Source organism: Eschrichtius robustus, chromosome 9 (assembly GCF_028021215.1).
Source record: "Eschrichtius robustus isolate mEscRob2 chromosome 9, mEscRob2.pri, whole genome shotgun sequence".
Classification (NCBI taxonomy): domain Eukaryota; kingdom Metazoa; phylum Chordata; class Mammalia; order Artiodactyla; family Eschrichtiidae; genus Eschrichtius; species Eschrichtius robustus.
The window spans coordinates 91237362-91257115 of NC_090832.1; positions in this window are offsets into that span (position 1 = coordinate 91237362).

Here is a 19754-nt window from a genome sequence, read left to right on the forward strand (position 1 = left end):
CACAATGGGATATTAGCCATGGAAAACAATGAACCATTGCTCTTTGAGGCACCACAAATGAGTCTGGAGATAATCACGAAACATGAGGTAACTCGGAAACCAAAGACCTGTATTCTATGATATCACTTATAGGCGTTATCTAATAACTGACACAAATGAATATATTTCCACAGAGAAAGACACTCACAGACTTAGAAAACAAACTATGCTCATCTAAAAGGAAAGGTGGGGAGAATGGATAAATTAAGATTAGTGTTGCTATATCTATACAAACACATATTATATACATATCTCAAAAAGACCGACCATGTAGCAAGGGAGGTCTGTGGATCCCTCTGTAACATTTTACATGGGAAGAGGATCTGTACTTGAATAGAAATATATAATGTACAAATGAACCAGATTGTGTACACCTAGGACAAACAATATTCTAAGCTTTACCCCAATTAAAAAAAAATTTTAAATCCAAGAAGAAATAAAGAGACATAAAAGTATGGGGGTTTCTCCATGCACATTCCAATTTAATTTACAACCTAGGAACACGACTGCCAGAAAGGCTCTGCTGCCCCAATACCCAGATTTGGGAATGGAGAAATGCTGCCTTCTTGAGGCCACTTCCCACAACAGCAGCTTTAAACCCATTGCTAAAGGTCACTAAATATTCACCAAACTTGCAGTTCGGGAAATGACACCTGTTCTCTAAAAAAATTCTGGGGTGGAAAATCGACCAAAAATTTCAAAATAGGGCAACCTTCCAAGAAGACAATTTCAAGAGATATATTGTACTCCCAACTGTTTCCTTTTTTTAACAGAAAAGTAAACGGTGGAGAAAAATGATGAGTTTTATGAATTTTCAAAGACATGCAAACCCAAATTACAAAAACCTATCAGCTCACAGCAGCCAGTACGGCCATTAGCATAAATGCGGCAAACAATAAATGCTGAAGCGATTGTGGAGAAATGCGTACCCTCGATTCTAAGGGGGACGTGGTAAGTGCCAGTAATGAAAACACAAAGAAGGTGCTTTGAAAAGGAAAACACGGTGCTACCAGTCAGTCAATCACACCCACTGCTGGGCCTATCACCTGTGAAAATGAGAATCAAACAGTCACAGGCTGGCAATCCTGCACTCCAACAATATTTACCATAGCCAACGCTTGGAAGCAATGAAAATGTCCATCAACCGAGGAATGCACAAAGTAGAAGTGGTCCACGTACACGGTGGAAAATTACTCCAATAAAAAATAAAAATTAAATTTAAAACTCCAACAAAAGTAAGGAGACATCAGCTTGTGTGGGTTTGTCCGGGCACACTCCACTCTAATTTATAACCGAGAAACACCACAGGCCGCAAGGGCTTCTCCCTAGTTACCAGGGTGGGGAACATAGAAAGGCTGCCACCCTCTGGCAGTTATCTGCAAAAGCAGCATTAAAGCCTGTGCTAATGGTCATTTCATAGGAACAAGTACTGCAGAACTGTAAATGAAACCTGCCCTCAAAATGTCTTGAGGGAGGTAATGGCCAAAACATTTCAAAATGTGACGCATACTTTAAGAGAACAATTTGAAGAACTAAGGGGTAATCACAGCTTGAAAAATAAAAAGGACATGCCTTAAAGCTCAATTTCAACGGATTATGAGGCACGTGCGAATTCAACCACAAAAAGGTATCAGCTCACAATTGTCAGAATAACCATTAACAAGAAATCTACAGACAAAAATGCTGAAGGTGTTGTGGAGAAATGCGTACCCTCAACTTCAAGGGGGACGTAAGTTGGAAAGGGCCACAAATGAGAGCAGAATGGAGGTGCCTTAAAAAGGTAAACATTGAGCTACCATATGATCCAGCAGGCTCACTCCTCGACCTATAATCTAAGAAGAGAGAATTGGAAAGACACAGGCAGGCAAATCTGCATGGCACAGTATTACAATAGCCAAGATATGGAAGTAACCAAAAAGTCCACCAACAGATGGGTGGACAAAGAAGAACTCCTCCATGTACAGATGGAATATTCGCTAGTGAAAAAAATGAAACAATGCCATTTGCAGCCCATACATGAGTCTAGACGTAAGCACGCCACCTGTAGTAAGTGAGAAAGCAAAAGACACATATCCTATCATATCACTTTTAGGAGTTACTTAAAAATTAATACCAGTGAAGATATTTCCACAGAGAAAGGCAATCAGAGATTCATTAAAAAAATCTTATGGTTCACCAAATAGAAAGGGATGAGGATTGGATACATTACCATATTGGGGTTAACAGAGATATACAAACCATGTGAAATATATAATCACCAAAGACGTACGGAAGACCAGGAGAAGACTACTCAACATTGTGTCATGACCTACATGGGAAAAGGATGCGTGGAAGAATATTTACATGTATATGTGTGAAAGAAGCACATCTTGCACACCTAGAAAAAACAAACCATTGTAATCAAATGTGCTGGGATAAAGAATAAAAAGTAAATTACAAATATGAACAAGAAGTTATGAGACATAAACTTAAAGGGCTTTTTCCTGGCACATTCCATTCTAATTTACAACCTAGAACACCACTTCCATTAAGCCTCTGTTTCCCTAGTTACGAAATTTGGAAAAGGAGAAATGCTGCCACCTTGTGGCCGTTTCCTGCAAGAGCAGCTTTAAACTCACAGCTAATGCTCACTTAACATACACAAGGACTCAGGGCTGTAAAGGACACCTGCCCTAAAAAAAATGTGCTGAAGGAGGGAATGGACAAAAAAATTCAAAACAGGCAAATGTTTCAAGAAGAGAGTATGAAGAGTTAAGTTTTACTCACGGTGTTTTAAAAAAAAGGAAAATGGATAAAAGCTCAACCTCAGGGAGTGTTAGACCCATGCAATCTATTCTATAAAAAGTTTCAACTTACACCAGTCGACTGACCATCAGCAAAAAGTCTACAAACAATAAATGCTGAAGGGGTTTTAGAGAATTGTGTACCCTCTACATGCTGGTGAGCCGTAAAGGGGTAACAGCCAATAATGAGAACAGAAAGGAGCTGTGTTTAAAAGTAAAAATGGAGGTACCATTCAAGCCAGCAGGCGCACCATTGGACCTCTCACCTGAGAAGACAAGAATCGAGAAGACTCAGGCCGCAAAAGCTGCAGTGCAGCCTTATTCACAATAGCCAAGACAGTGAAGCAATGAAAATGCCCAACAACAGGTGAATGGATAAAGAAGAAGTGGTCCATGTACACGATGGAACATTAGCCATGGAAAACAATGAACCATTGCTCTCTGAGGCACCACAAATGAGTCTGGAGATAATCAGGAAACATGAGGTAAGTCGGAGAGCAAAAGACCTATATTCTATGATATCACTTATAGGCGTTATCTAATAACTGACACAAATGAACATATTTCCACAGAGAAAGACACTCACAGACTTAGAAAACAAACTGTGCTCATCTAAAAGGAAAGGTGGGGGGAAGGGATAAATTAAGATTAGTGTTACTATATGTATACAAACACATATTATAAACATATCTCAAAAAGACCGACCATATAGCAAGTGAGGTCTGCGGAACCCTCAGTAACATTTTACATGGGAAGAGAATCTGTACTTGAATAGACATATATAATGTACAAATGAACCAGATTGTGTACACCTAGGACAAACAATATTCTAAGCTTTACCCCAATTAAAACACTTTTAAAATCCAAGAACAAATAATGACACATAAACTTATGGGGCTTTCTCCATGCACATTACAATGTAATTTACAACCTAGCAACACGACTTCCAGAAAGGCTCTGCTGCCCTAGTACCCAGACTTGGGAATGGAGAAATGCTGCCTGCTTGAGGCCACTTCCCACAACAGCAGCTTTAAACCCATTGCTAAATGTCACTAAATATTCACCAATGTTGCAGTTCGGGAAATGACACCTACTCTCTAAAAAAACTCTGGGGTGGAAAATCGACCAAAAAATTCAAAAGACGGCAACCTTCCAAGAAGAGAATTTCAAGAGTTATATTGTACTCCCAATTGTTTCCTTTTTTTAACAGAAAAGAAAACGGTGGAGAAAAATGGTGAGTTTTACGAATTTTCAAAGACATGCAAACCCAAATTACAAAACCCTATCAGCTCACAGCAGCCAGTAGGGCCATTAGCATAAATGCTGCAAACAATAAATGCTAAATCGATTGTGGAGGAATGCGTACCCTCGATTCTAAGGGGGACGTGGTAAGAGGCACTAAAGAAAACACAAAGAAGGTGCTTTGAAAAGGGAAACACGGTGCTACCAGTCAATCAATCACACCCACTGCTGGGCCTATCACCTGAGAAAATGAGAATTAAAAAGTCACAGGCTGGCAATCCAGCACTCCAACAACATTTACCATAGCCAACACCTGGAAGCAATGAAAATGTCCATCAACCGAGGAATGCACAAAGTAGAAGTGCTCCACGTACCCAGTGGGAAATTACTCTAATAAAAAATAAAAATTACATTTAAAAAACCAACAAAATTCAGGAGACATCAGCTTGTGTGGGTTTGTCCGGGCACACTCCACTCTAATTTATAACCGAGAAACACCACAAGCCGCAAGGGCTTTTCCCTAGGTACCAGGGTGGGGAACATAGAAAGGCTGCCACCCTCTGGCAGTTACCTGCAAAAGCAGCTTTAAAGCCTGTGCTCATGGTCATTTCATAGGAACAAGTACTGCAGGATTGTAAATGAAACCTGCCCTCAAAATGTCTTGAGGGAGGTAATGGCCAAAACATTTCAAAATGTGACACATATTTTAAGAGATCACTTTGAAGAACTAAGGAGTAATCACAGCTTGAAAAATAAAAAGGACATGCCTTAAAGCTCAATTTCACCGGATTATGAGGCACATGCAAATTCAACCACAAAGAGGTATCAGCTCACACTTGTCAGAATAACCATCAGCAAGGAAACTACAAACAATAAATGCTGAAGGTGTTGTGGAGAAATGCATACCCTCAAATTCAAGTGGGACGTAAGTTGGAGAGGGCTACGAATGACAGCAGAATGGAGGTGCCTTAAAAAGGTAAACATTGAGCTACCATATGATCCAGCAGGCCCACTCCTCGACCTATAATCTAAGAAGAGAGAATTGGAAAGACACAGGCAGGCAAATCTGCATGGCACAGTATTACAATAGCCAGCATATGGAAGTAACCAAAAAGTCTACCAACAGATGGGTGGACAAAGAAGAACTCCTCCATGTACAGATGGAATATTTGCTAGTGAAAAAAATGAAACAATGCCATTTGCAGCACCATGGATGAGTCTAGATGTAATCACGCCACCTGTAGTAAGTGAGAAAGCAAGAGACACATATGCTTTCAATTCACTTTTAGGAGTTACTTAAAAATTGATGCCAATGTAGATATTTCCACAGAGAAAGGCAATCACAGATTCATGAAAAAAACTTATGGTTCACCATATAGAAAGGGATGAGGATTGGATACATTATCATATTGAGGTTAACAGAGATATACAAACCATGTGAAATATATAACCACCAAAGACGTACGGAAGACCAGGAGAAGACTACTCAACATTGTGTCATAACCCTACATGGGAAAAGGATTCGAGGAAGAATAGATACATGTATATGTGTGAAAGAACCACATCTTGCACACCTAGAGCAATCAAACCATTGTAATCAAATTTGCTGGGATAAAAAATAAAAGTAAATTACAAATATGAACAAGAAGTAATCAGACATAAACTTAAAGGGCTTTTTCCTGGCACATTCCATTCTAATATACAACCTAGAACACCACTTCCATTAAGGCTCTGTTTCCGTAGTAACCAAATTTGGTAAAGGAGAAACGCTGCCACCTTGTGGCTGTCTCCTGCAAGAGCAGCTTTAAACTCACAGCTAATGCTCACTTAACATTCACAAGGACTCAGGGCTCTAAAGGACACCTGCCCTAAAAAAATGTGCTGAAGGTGGGAATGGACAAAAAAATTCAAAACAGGCAAATGTTTCAAGAAGAGATTATGAAGAGTTATGTTTTACTCACACTCTTTTTAAAAAAAAGGAAAATGGATAAAAGCTCAACCTCAGGGAGTGTTAGACGCATGCAATCTAATCTACAAAAAGTTTCAACTTACACCAGTCGACTGATCATCAGCAAAAAGTCAACAAACAATAAATCCTGAAGGGGTTTTAGAGAACTGTGTACCCTCTACCTGCTGGTGAGACGGAAAGGGGTAACAGCCAATAATGAGAACAGAAAGGAGCTGTGTTTAAAAGTAAAAATGGAGGTACCATTCAATCCGGCAGGCGCACCATTGGACCTTTCACCTGAGAAGACAAGAATCGAGAAGACTCAGGCCGCAAAAGCTGCAGTGCAGCCTTATTCACAATAGCCAAGACAGTGAAGCAATCAAAATGTCCAAGAACAGGTGAATGGAGAAAGAAGAAGTGGTCCATGTACACAATGGGATATTAGCCATGGAAAACAATGAACCATTGCTCTTTGAGGCACCACAAATGAGTCTGGAGATAATCACGAAACATGAGGTAACTCGGAAACCAAAGACCTGTATTCTATGATATCACTTATAGGCGTTATCTAATAACTGACACAAATGAATATATTTCCACAGAGAAAGACACTCACAGACTTAGAAAACAAACTATGCTCATCTAAAAGGAAAGGTGGGGAGAATGGATAAATTAAGATTAGTGTTGCTATATCTATACAAACACATATTATATACATATCTCAAAAAGACCGACCATGTAGCAAGGGAGGTCTGTGGATCCCTCTGTAACATTTTACATGGGAAGAGGATCTGTACTTGAATAGAAATATATAATGTACAAATGAACCAGATTGTGTACACCTAGGACAAACAATATTCTAAGCTTTACCCCAATTAAAAAAAAATTTTAAATCCAAGAAGAAATAAAGAGACATAAAAGTATGGGGGTTTCTCCATGCACATTCCAATTTAATTTACAACCTAGGAACACGACTGCCAGAAAGGCTCTGCTGCCCCACTACCCAGATTTGGGAATGGAGAAATGCTGCCTTCTTGAGGCCACTTCCCACAACAGCAGCTTTAAACCCATTGCTAAAGGTCACTAAATATTCACCAAACTTGCAGTTCGGGAAATGACACCTGTTCTCTAAAAAAATTCTGGGGTGGAAAATCGACCAAAAATTTCAAAATAGGGCAACCTTCCAAGAAGACAATTTCAAGAGATATATTGTACTCCCAACTGTTTCCTTTTTTTTAACAGAAAAGTAAACGGTGGAGAAAAATGATGAGTTTTATGAATTTTCAAAGACATGCAAACCCAAATTACAAAAACCTATCAGCTCACAGCAGCCAGTACGGCCATTAGCATAAATGCGGCAAACAATAAATGCTGAAGCGATTGTGGAGAAATGCGTACCCTCGATTCTAAGGGGGACGTGGTAAGTGCCAGTAATGAAAACACAAAGAAGGTGCTTTGAAAAGGAAAACACGGTGCTACCAGTCAGTCAATCACACCCACTGCTGGGCCTATCACCTGTGAAAATGAGAATCAAACAGTCACAGGCTGGCAATCCTGCACTCCAACAATATTTACCATAGCCAACGCTTGGAAGCAATGAAAATGTCCATCAACCGAGGAATGCACAAAGTAGAAGTGGTCCACGTACACGGTGGAAAATTACTCCAATAAAAAATAAAAATTAAATTTAAAACTCCAACAAAAGTAAGGAGACATCAGCTTGTGTGGGTTTGTCCGGGCACACTCCACTCTAATTTATAACCGAGAAACACCACAGGCCGCAAGGGCTTCTCCCTAGTTACCAGGGTGGGGAACATAGAAAGGCTGCCACCCTCTGGCAGTTATCTGCAAAAGCAGCATTAAAGCCTGTGCTAATGGTCATTTCATAGGAACAAGTACTGCAGAACTGTAAATGAAACCTGCCCTCAAAATGTCTTGAGGGAGGTAATGGCCAAAACATTTCAAAATGTGACGCATACTTTAAGAGAACAATTTGAAGAACTAAGGGGTAATCACAGCTTGAAAAATAAAAAGGACATGCCTTAAAGCTCAATTTCAACGGATTATGAGGCACGTGCGAATTCAACCACAAAAAGGTATCAGCTCACAATTGTCAGAATAACCATTAACAAGAAATCTACAGACAAAAATGCTGAAGGTGTTGTGGAGAAATGCGTACCCTCAACTTCAAGGGGGACGTAAGTTGGAAAGGGCCACAAATGAGAGCAGAATGGAGGTGCCTTAAAAAGGTAAACATTGAGCTACCATATGATCCAGCAGGCTCACTCCTCGACCTATAATCTAAGAAGAGAGAATTGGAAAGACACAGGCAGGCAAATCTGCATGGCACAGTATTACAATAGCCAAGATATGGAAGTAACCAAAAAGTCCACCAACAGATGGGTGGACAAAGAAGAACTCCTCCATGTACAGATGGAATATTCGCTAGTGAAAAAAATGAAACAATGCCATTTGCAGCCCATACATGAGTCTAGACGTAAGCATGCCACCTGTAGTAAGTGAGAAAGCAAAAGACACATATCCTATCATATCACTTTTAGGAGTTACTTAAAAATTAATACCAGTGAAGATATTTCCACAGAGGAAGGCAATCAGAGATTCATTAAAAAAATCTTATGGTTCACCAAATAGAAAGGGATGAGGATTGGATACATTACCATATTGGGGTTAACAGAGATATACAAACCATGTGAAATATATAATCACCAAAGACGTACGGAAGACCAGGAGAAGACTACTCAACATTGTGTCATGACCTACATGGGAAAAGGATGCGTGGAAGAATATTTACATGTATATGTGTGAAAGAAGCACATCTTGCACACCTAGAAAAAACAAACCATTGTAATCAAATGTGCTGGGATAAAGAATAAAAAGTAAATTACAAATATGAACAAGAAGTAATCAGACATAAACTTAAAGGGCTTTTTCCTGGCACATTCCATTCTAATTTACAACCTAGAACACCACTTCCATTAAGCCTCTGTTTCCCTAGTTACGAAATTTGGAAAAGGAGAAATGCTGCCACCTTGTGGCCGTTTCCTGCAAGAGCAGCTTTAAACTCACAGCTAATGCTCACTTAACATACACAAGGACTCAGGGCTGTAAAGGACACCTGCCCTAAAAAAAATGTGCTGAAGGAGGGAATGGACAAAAAAATTCAAAACAGGCAAATGTTTCAAGAAGAGAGTATGAAGAGTTAAGTTTTACTCACGGTGTTTTAAAAAAAAGGAAAATGGATAAAAGCTCAACCTCAGGGAGTGTTAGACCCATGCAATCTATTCTATAAAAAAGTTTCAACTTACACCAGTCGACTGACCATCAGCAAAAAGTCTACAAACAATACATGCTGAAGGGGTTTTAGAGAACTGTGTACCCTCTACCTGCTGGTGAGCCGTAAAGGGGTAACAGCCAATAATGAGAACAGAAAGGAGCTGTGTTTAAAAGTAAAAATGGAGGTACCATTCAAGCCAGCAGGCGCACCATTGGACCTCTCACCTGAGAAGACAAGAATCGAGAAGACTCAGGCCGCAAAAGCTGCAGTGCAGCCTTATTCACAATAGCCAAGACAGTGAAGCAATGAAAATGCCCAACAACAGGTGAATGGATAAAGAAGAAGTGGTCCATGTACACAATGGAATATTAGCCATGGAAAACAATGAACCATTGCTCTCTGAGGCACCACAAATGAGTCTGGAGATAATCAGGAAACATGAGGTAAGTCGGAGAGCAAAAGACCTATATTCTATGATATCACTTATAGGCGTTATCTAATAACTGACACAAATGAACATATTTCCACAGAGAAAGACACTCACAGACTTAGAAAACAAACTGTGCTCATCTAAAAGGAAAGGTGGGGGGAAGGGATAAATTAAGATTAGTGTTACTATATGTATACAAACACATATTATAAACATATCTCAAAAAGACCGACCATATAGCAAGTGAGGTCTGCGGAACCCTCAGTAACATTTTACATGGGAAGAGGATCTGTACTTGAATAGACATATATAATGTACAAATGAACCAGATTGTGTACACCTAGGACAAACAATATTCTAAGCTTTACCCCAATTAAAACACTTTTAAAATCCAAGAACAAATAATGACACATAAACTTATGGGGCTTTCTCCATGCACATTACAATGTAATTTACAACCTAGCAACACGACTTCCAGAAAGGCTCTGCTGCCCTAGTACCCAGACTTGGGAATGGAGAAATGCTGCCTGCTTGAGGCCACTTCCCACAACAGCAGCTTTAAACCCATTGCTAAATGTCACTAAATATTCACCAATGTTGCAGTTCGGGAAATGACACCTACTCTCTAAAAAAACTCTGGGGTGGAAAATCGACCAAAAAATTCAAAAGACGGCAACCTTCCAAGAAGAGAATTTCAAGAGTTATATTGTACTCCCAATTGTTTCCTTTTTTTAACAGAAAAGAAAACGGTGGAGAAAAATGGTGAGTTTTACGAATTTTCAAAGACATGCAAACCCAAATTACAAAACCCTATCAGCTCACAGCAGCCAGTAGGGCCATTAGCATAAATGCTGCAAACAATAAATGCTAAATCGATTGTGGAGGAATGCGTACCCTCGATTCTAAGGGGGACGTGGTAAGAGGCACTAAAGAAAACACAAAGAAGGTGCTTTGAAAAGGGAAACACGGTGCTACCAGTCAATCAATCACACCCACTGCTGGGCCTATCACCTGAGAAAATGAGAATTAAAAAGTCACAGGCTGGCAATCCAGCACTCCAACAACATTTACCATAGCCAACACCTGGAAGCAATGAAAATGTCCATCAACCGAGGAATGCACAAAGTAGAAGTGCTCCACGTACCCAGTGGGAAATTACTCTAATAAAAAATAAAAATTACATTTAAAAAACCAACAAAATTCAGGAGACATCAGCTTGTGTGGGTTTGTCCGGGCACACTCCACTCTAATTTATAACCGAGAAACACCACAAGCCGCAAGGGCTTTTCCCTAGGTACCAGGGTGGGGAACATAGAAAGGCTGCCACCCTCTGGCAGTTACCTGCAAAAGCAGCTTTAAAGCCTGTGCTCATGGTCATTTCATAGGAACAAGTACTGCAGGATTGTAAATGAAACCTGCCCTCAAAATGTCTTGAGGGAGGTAATGGCCAAAACATTTCAAAATGTGACACATATTTTAAGAGATCACTTTGAAGAACTAAGGAGTAATCACAGCTTGAAAAATAAAAAGGACATGCCTTAAAGCTCAATTTCACCGGATTATGAGGCACATGCAAATTCAACCACAAAGAGGTATCAGCTCACACTTGTCAGAATAACCATCAGCAAGGAAACTACAAACAATAAATGCTGAAGGTGTTGTGGAGAAATGCATACCCTCAAATTCAAGTGGGACGTAAGTTGGAGAGGGCTACGAATGACAGCAGAATGGAGGTGCCTTAAAAAGGTAAACATTGAGCTACCATATGATCCAGCAGGCCCACTCCTCGACCTATAATCTAAGAAGAGAGAATTGGAAAGACACAGGCAGGCAAATCTGCATGGCACAGTATTACAATAGCCAGCATATGGAAGTAACCAAAAAGTCTACCAACAGATGGGTGGACAAAGAAGAACTCCTCCATGTACAGATGGAATATTTGCTAGTGAAAAAAATGAAACAATGCCATTTGCAGCACCATGGATGAGTCTAGATGTAATCACGCCACCTGTAGTAAGTGAGAAAGCAAGAGACACATATGCTTTCAATTCACTTTTAGGAGTTACTTAAAAATTGATGCCAATGTAGATATTTCCACAGAGAAAGGCAATCACAGATTCATGAAAAAAACTTATGGTTCACCATATAGAAAGGGATGAGGATTGGATACATTATCATATTGAGGTTAACAGAGATATACAAACCATGTGAAATATATAACCACCAAAGACGTACGGAAGACCAGGAGAAGACTACTCAACATTGTGTCATAACCCTACATGGGAAAAGGATTCGAGGAAGAATAGATACATGTATATGTGTGAAAGAACCACATCTTGCACACCTAGAGCAATCAAACCATTGTAATCAAATTTGCTGGGATAAAAAATAAAAGTAAATTACAAATATGAACAAGAAGTAATCAGACATAAACTTAAAGGGCTTTTTCCTGGCACATTCCATTCTAATATACAACCTAGAACACCACTTCCATTAAGGCTCTGTTTCCGTAGTAACCAAATTTGGTAAAGGAGAAACGCTGCCACCTTGTGGCTGTCTCCTGCAAGAGCAGCTTTAAACTCACAGCTAATGCTCACTTAACATTCACAAGGACTCAGGGCTCTAAAGGACACCTGCCCTAAAAAAATGTGCTGAAGGTGGGAATGGACAAAAAAATTCAAAACAGGCAAATGTTTCAAGAAGAGATTATGAAGAGTTATGTTTTACTCACACTCTTTTTAAAAAAAAGGAAAATGGATAAAAGCTCAACCTCAGGGAGTGTTAGACGCATGCAATCTAATCTACAAAAAGTTTCAACTTACACCAGTCGACTGATCATCAGCAAAAAGTCAACAAACAATAAATCCTGAAGGGGTTTTAGAGAACTGTGTACCCTCTACCTGCTGGTGAGACGGAAAGGGGTAACAGCCAATAATGAGAACAGAAAGGAGCTGTGTTTAAAAGTAAAAATGGAGGTACCATTCAATCCGGCAGGCGCACCATTGGACCTTTCACCTGAGAAGACAAGAATCGAGAAGACTCAGGCCGCAAAAGCTGCAGTGCAGCCTTATTCACAATAGCCAAGACAGTGAAGCAATCAAAATGTCCAAGAACAGGTGAATGGAGAAAGAAGAAGTGGTCCATGTACACAATGGGATATTAGCCATGGAAAACAATGAACCATTGCTCTTTGAGGCACCACAAATGAGTCTGGAGATAATCACGAAACATGAGGTAACTCGGAAACCAAAGACCTGTATTCTATGATATCACTTATAGGCGTTATCTAATAACTGACACAAATGAATATATTTCCACAGAGAAAGACACTCACAGACTTAGAAAACAAACTATGCTCATCTAAAAGGAAAGGTGGGGAGAATGGATAAATTAAGATTAGTGTTGCTATATCTATACAAACACATATTATATACATATCTCAAAAAGACCGACCATGTAGCAAGGGAGGTCTGTGGATCCCTCTGTAACATTTTACATGGGAAGAGGATCTGTACTTGAATAGAAATATATAATGTACAAATGAACCAGATTGTGTACACCTAGGACAAACAATATTCTAAGCTTTACCCCAATTAAAAAAAAATTTTAAATCCAAGAAGAAATAAAGAGACATAAAAGTATGGGGGTTTCTCCATGCACATTCCAATTTAATTTACAACCTAGGAACACGACTGCCAGAAAGGCTCTGCTGCCCCAATACCCAGATTTGGGAATGGAGAAATGCTGCCTTCTTGAGGCCACTTCCCACAACAGCAGCTTTAAACCCATTGCTAAAGGTCACTAAATATTCACCAAACTTGCAGTTCGGGAAATGACCCCTGTTCTCTAAAAAAATTCTGGGGTGGAAAATCGACCAAAAATTTCAAAATAGGGCAACCTTCCAAGAAGACAATTTCAAGAGATATATTGTACTCCCAACTGTTTCCTTTTTTTTAACAGAAAAGTAAACGGTGGAGAAAAATGATGAGTTTTATGAATTTTCAAAGACATGCAAACCCAAATTACAAAAACCTATCAGCTCACAGCAGCCAGTACGGCCATTAGCATAAATGCGGCAAACAATAAATGCTGAAGCGATTGTGGAGAAATGCGTACCCTCGATTCTAAGGGGGACGTGGTAAGTGCCAGTAATGAAAACACAAAGAAGGTGCTTTGAAAAGGAAAACACGGTGCTACCAGTCAGTCAATCACACCCACTGCTGGGCCTATCACCTGTGAAAATGAGAATCAAACAGTCACAGGCTGGCAATCCTGCACTCCAACAATATTTACCATAGCCAACGCTTGGAAGCAATGAAAATGTCCATCAACCGAGGAATGCACAAAGTAGAAGTGGTCCACGTACACGGTGGAAAATTACTCCAATAAAAAATAAAAATTAAATTTAAAACTCCAACAAAAGTAAGGAGACATCAGCTTGTGTGGGTTTGTCCGGGCACACTCCACTCTAATTTATAACCGAGAAACACCACAGGCCGCAAGGGCTTCTCCCTAGTTACCAGGGTGGGGAACATAGAAAGGCTGCCACCCTCTGGCAGTTATCTGCAAAAGCAGCATTAAAGCCTGTGCTAATGGTCATTTCATAGGAACAAGTACTGCAGAACTGTAAATGAAACCTGCCCTCAAAATGTCTTGAGGGAGGTAATGGCCAAAACATTTCAAAATGTGACGCATACTTTAAGAGAACAATTTGAAGAACTAAGGGGTAATCACAGCTTGAAAAATAAAAAGGACATGCCTTAAAGCTCAATTTCAACGGATTATGAGGCACGTGCGAATTCAACCACAAAAAGGTATCAGCTCACAATTGTCAGAATAACCATTAACAAGAAATCTACAGACAAAAATGCTGAAGGTGTTGTGGAGAAATGCGTACCCTCAACTTCAAGGGGGACGTAAGTTGGAAAGGGCCACAAATGAGAGCAGAATGGAGGTGCCTTAAAAAGGTAAACATTGAGCTACCATATGATCCAGCAGGCTCACTCCTCGACCTATAATCTAAGAAGAGAGAATTGGAAAGACACAGGCAGGCAAATCTGCATGGCACAGTATTACAATAGCCAAGATATGGAAGTAACCAAAAAGTCCACCAACAGATGGGTGGACAAAGAAGAACTCCTCCATGTACAGATGGAATATTCGCTAGTGAAAAAAATGAAACAATGCCATTTGCAGCCCATACATGAGTCTAGACGTAAGCATGCCACCTGTAGTAAGTGAGAAAGCAAAAGACACATATCCTATCATATCACTTTTAGGAGTTACTTAAAAATTAATACCAGTGAAGATATTTCCACAGAGGAAGGCAATCAGAGATTCATTAAAAAAATCTTATGGTTCACCAAATAGAAAGGGATGAGGATTGGATACATTACCATATTGGGGTTAACAGAGATATACAAACCATGTGAAATATATAATCACCAAAGACGTACGGAAGACCAGGAGAAGACTACTCAACATTGTGTCATGACCTACATGGGAAAAGGATGCGTGGAAGAATATTTACATGTATATGTGTGAAAGAAGCACATCTTGCACACCTAGAAAAAACAAACCATTGTAATCAAATGTGCTGGGATAAAGAATAAAAAGTAAATTACAAATATGAACAAGAAGTAATCAGACATAAACTTAAAGGGCTTTTTCCTGGCACATTCCATTCTAATTTACAACCTAGAACACCACTTCCATTAAGCCTCTGTTTCCCTAGTTACGAAATTTGGAAAAGGAGAAATGCTGCCACCTTGTGGCCGTTTCCTGCAAGAGCAGCTTTAAACTCACAGCTAATGCTCACTTAACATACACAAGGACTCAGGGCTGTAAAGGACACCTGCCCTAAAAAAAATGTGCTGAAGGAGGGAATGGACAAAAAAATTCAAAACAGGCAAATGTTTCAAGAAGAGAGTATGAAGAGTTAAGTTTTACTCACGGTGTTTTAAAAAAAAGGAAAATGGATAAAAGCTCAACCTCAGGGAGTGTTAGACCCATGCAATCTATTCTATAAAAAAGTTTCAACTTACACCAGTCGACTGACCATCAGCAAAAAGTCTACAAACAATACATGCTGAAGGGGTTTTAGAGAACTGTGTACCCTCTACCTGCTGGTGAGCCGTAAAGGGGTAACAGCCAATAATGAGAACAGAAAGGAGCTGTGTTTAAAAGTAAAAATGGAGGTACCATTCAAGCCAGCAGGCGCACCATTGGACCTCTCACCTGAGAAGACAAGAATCGAGAAGACTCAGGCCGCAAAAGCTGCAGTGCAGCCTTATTCACAATAGCCAAGACAGTGAAGCAATGAAAATGCCCAACAACAGGTGAATGGATAAAGAAGAAGTGGTCCATGTACACAATGGAATATTAGCCATGGAAAACAATGAACCATTGCTCTCTGAGGCACCACAAATGAGTCTGGAGATAATCACGAAACATGAGGTAAGTCGGAGAGCAAAAGACCTATATTCTATGATATCACTTATAGGCGTTATCTAATAACTGACACAAATGAACATATTTCCACAGAGAAAGACACTCACAGACTTAGAAAACAAACTGTGCTCATCTAAAAGGAAAGGTGGGGGGAAGGGATAAATTAAGATTAGTGTTACTATATGTATACAAACACATATTATAAACATATCTCAAAAAGACCGACCATATAGCAAGTGAGGTCTGCGGAACCCTCAGTAACATTTTACATGGGAAGAGGATCTGTACTTGAATAGACATATATAATGTACAAATGAACCAGATTGTGTACACCTAGGACAAACAATATTCTAAGCTTTACCCCAATTAAAACACTTTTAAAATCCAAGAACAAATAATGACACATAAACTTATGGGGCTTTCTCCATGCACATTACAATGTAATTTACAACCTAGCAACACGACTTCCAGAAAGGCTCTGCTGCCCTAGTACCCAGACTTGGGAATGGAGAAATGCTGCCTGCTTGAGGCCACTTCCCACAACAGCAGCTTTAAACCCATTGCTAAATGTCACTAAATATTCACCAATGTTGCAGTTCGGGAAATGACACCTACTCTCTAAAAAAACTCTGGGGTGGAAAATCGACCAAAAAATTCAAAAGACGGCAACCTTCCAAGAAGAGAATTTCAAGAGTTATATTGTACTCCCAATTGTTTCCTTTTTTTAACAGAAAAGAAAACGGTGGAGAAAAATGGTGAGTTTTACGAATTTTCAAAGACATGCAAACCCAAATTACAAAACCCTATCAGCTCACAGCAGCCAGTAGGGCCATTAGCATAAATGCTGCAAACAATAAATGCTAAATCGATTGTGGAGGAATGCGTACCCTCGATTCTAAGGGGGACGTGGTAAGAGGCACTAAAGAAAACACAAAGAAGGTGCTTTGAAAAGGGAAACACGGTGCTACCAGTCAATCAATCACACCCACTGCTGGGCCTATCACCTGAGAAAATGAGAATTAAAAAGTCACAGGCTGGCAATCCAGCACTCCAACAACATTTACCATAGCCAACACCTGGAAGCAATGAAAATGTCCATCAACCGAGGAATGCACAAAGTAGAAGTGCTCCACGTACCCAGTGGGAAATTACTCTAATAAAAAATAAAAATTACATTTAAAAAACCAACAAAATTCAGGAGACATCAGCTTGTGTGGGTTTGTCCGGGCACACTCCACTCTAATTTATAACCGAGAAACACCACAAGCCGCAAGGGCTTTTCCCTAGGTACCAGGGTGGGGAACATAGAAAGGCTGCCACCCTCTGGCAGTTACCTGCAAAAGCAGCTTTAAAGCCTGTGCTCATGGTCATTTCATAGGAACAAGTACTGCAGGATTGTAAATGAAACCTGCCCTCAAAATGTCTTGAGGGAGGTAATGGCCAAAACATTTCAAAATGTGACACATATTTTAAGAGATCACTTTGAAGAACTAAGGAGTAATCACAGCTTGAAAAATAAAAAGGACATGCCTTAAAGCTCAATTTCACCGGATTATGAGGCACATGCAAATTCAACCACAAAGAGGTATCAGCTCACACTTGTCAGAATAACCATCAGCAAGGAAACTACAAACAATAAATGCTGAAGGTGTTGTGGAGAAATGCATACCCTCAAATTCAAGTGGGACGTAAGTTGGAGAGGGCTACGAATGACAGCAGAATGGAGGTGCCTTAAAAAGGTAAACATTGAGCTACCATATGATCCAGCAGGCCCACTCCTCGACCTATAATCTAAGAAGAGAGAATTGGAAAGACACAGGCAGGCAAATCTGCATGGCACAGTATTACAATAGCCAGCATATGGAAGTAACCAAAAAGTCTACCAACAGATGGGTGGACAAAGAAGAACTCCTCCATGTACAGATGGAATATTTGCTAGTGAAAAAAATGAAACAATGCCATTTGCAGCACCATGGATGAGTCTAGATGTAATCACGCCACCTGTAGTAAGTGAGAAAGCAAGAGACACATATGCTTTCAATTCACTTTTAGGAGTTACTTAAAAATTGATGCCAATGTAGATATTTCCACAGAGAAAGGCAATCACAGATTCATGAAAAAAACTTATGGTTCACCATATAGAAAGGGATGAGGATTGGATACATTATCATATTGAGGTTAACAGAGATATACAAACCATGTGAAATATATAACCACCAAAGACGTACGGAAGACCAGGAGAAGACTACTCAACATTGTGTCATAACCCTACATGGGAAAAGGATTCGAGGAAGAATAGATACATGTATATGTGTGAAAGAACCACATCTTGCACACCTAGAGCAATCAAACCATTGTAATCAAATTTGCTGGGATAAAAAATAAAAGTAAATTACAAATATGAACAAGAAGTAATCAGACATAAACTTAAAGGGCTTTTTCCTGGCACATTCCATTCTAATATACAACCTAGAACACCACTTCCATTAAGGCTCTGTTTCCGTAGTAACCAAATTTGGTAAAGGAGAAACGCTGCCACCTTGTGGCTGTCTCCTGCAAGAGCAGCTTTAAACTCACAGCTAATGCTCACTTAACATTCACAAGGACTCAGGGCTCTAAAGGACACCTGCCCTAAAAAAATGTGCTGAAGGTGGGAATGGACAAAAAAATTCAAAACAGGCAAATGTTTCAAGAAGAGATTATGAAGAGTTATGTTTTACTCACACTCTTTTTTAAAAAAAGGAAAATGGATAAAAGCTCAACCTCAGGGAGTGTTAGACGCATGCAATCTAATCTACAAAAAGTTTCAACTTACACCAGTCGACTGATCATCAGCAAAAAGTCAACAAACAATAAATCCTGAAGGGGTTTTAGAGAACTGTGTACCCTCTACCTGCTGGTGAGACGGAAAGGGGTAACAGCCAATAATGAGAACAGAAAGGAGCTGTGTTTAAAAGTAAAAATGGAGGTACCATTCAATCCGGCAGGCGCACCATTGGACCTTTCACCTGAGAAGACAAGAATCGAGAAGACACAGGCCGCAAAAGCTGCAGTGCAGCCTTATTCACAATAGCCAAGACAGTGAAGCAATCAAAATATCCAAGAACAGGTGAATGGATAAAGAAGAAGTGGTCCATGTACACAATGGGATATTAGCCATGGAAAACAATGAACCATTGCTCTTTGAGGCACCACAAATGAGTCTGGAGATAATCACGAAACATGAGGTAACTCGGAAACCAAAGACCTGTATTCTATGATATCACTTATAGGCGTTATCTAATAACTGACACAAATGAATATATTTCCACAGAGAAAGACACTCACAGACTTAGAAAACAAACTATGCTCATCTAAAAGGAAAGGTGGGGAGAATGGATAAATTAAGATTAGTGTTGCTATATCTATACAAACACATATTATATACATATCTCAAAAAGACCGACCATGTAGCAAGGGAGGTCTGTGGATCCCTCTGTAACATTTTACATGGGAAGAGGATCTGTACTTGAATAGAAATATATAATGTACAAATGAACCAGATTGTGTACACCTAGGACAAACAAT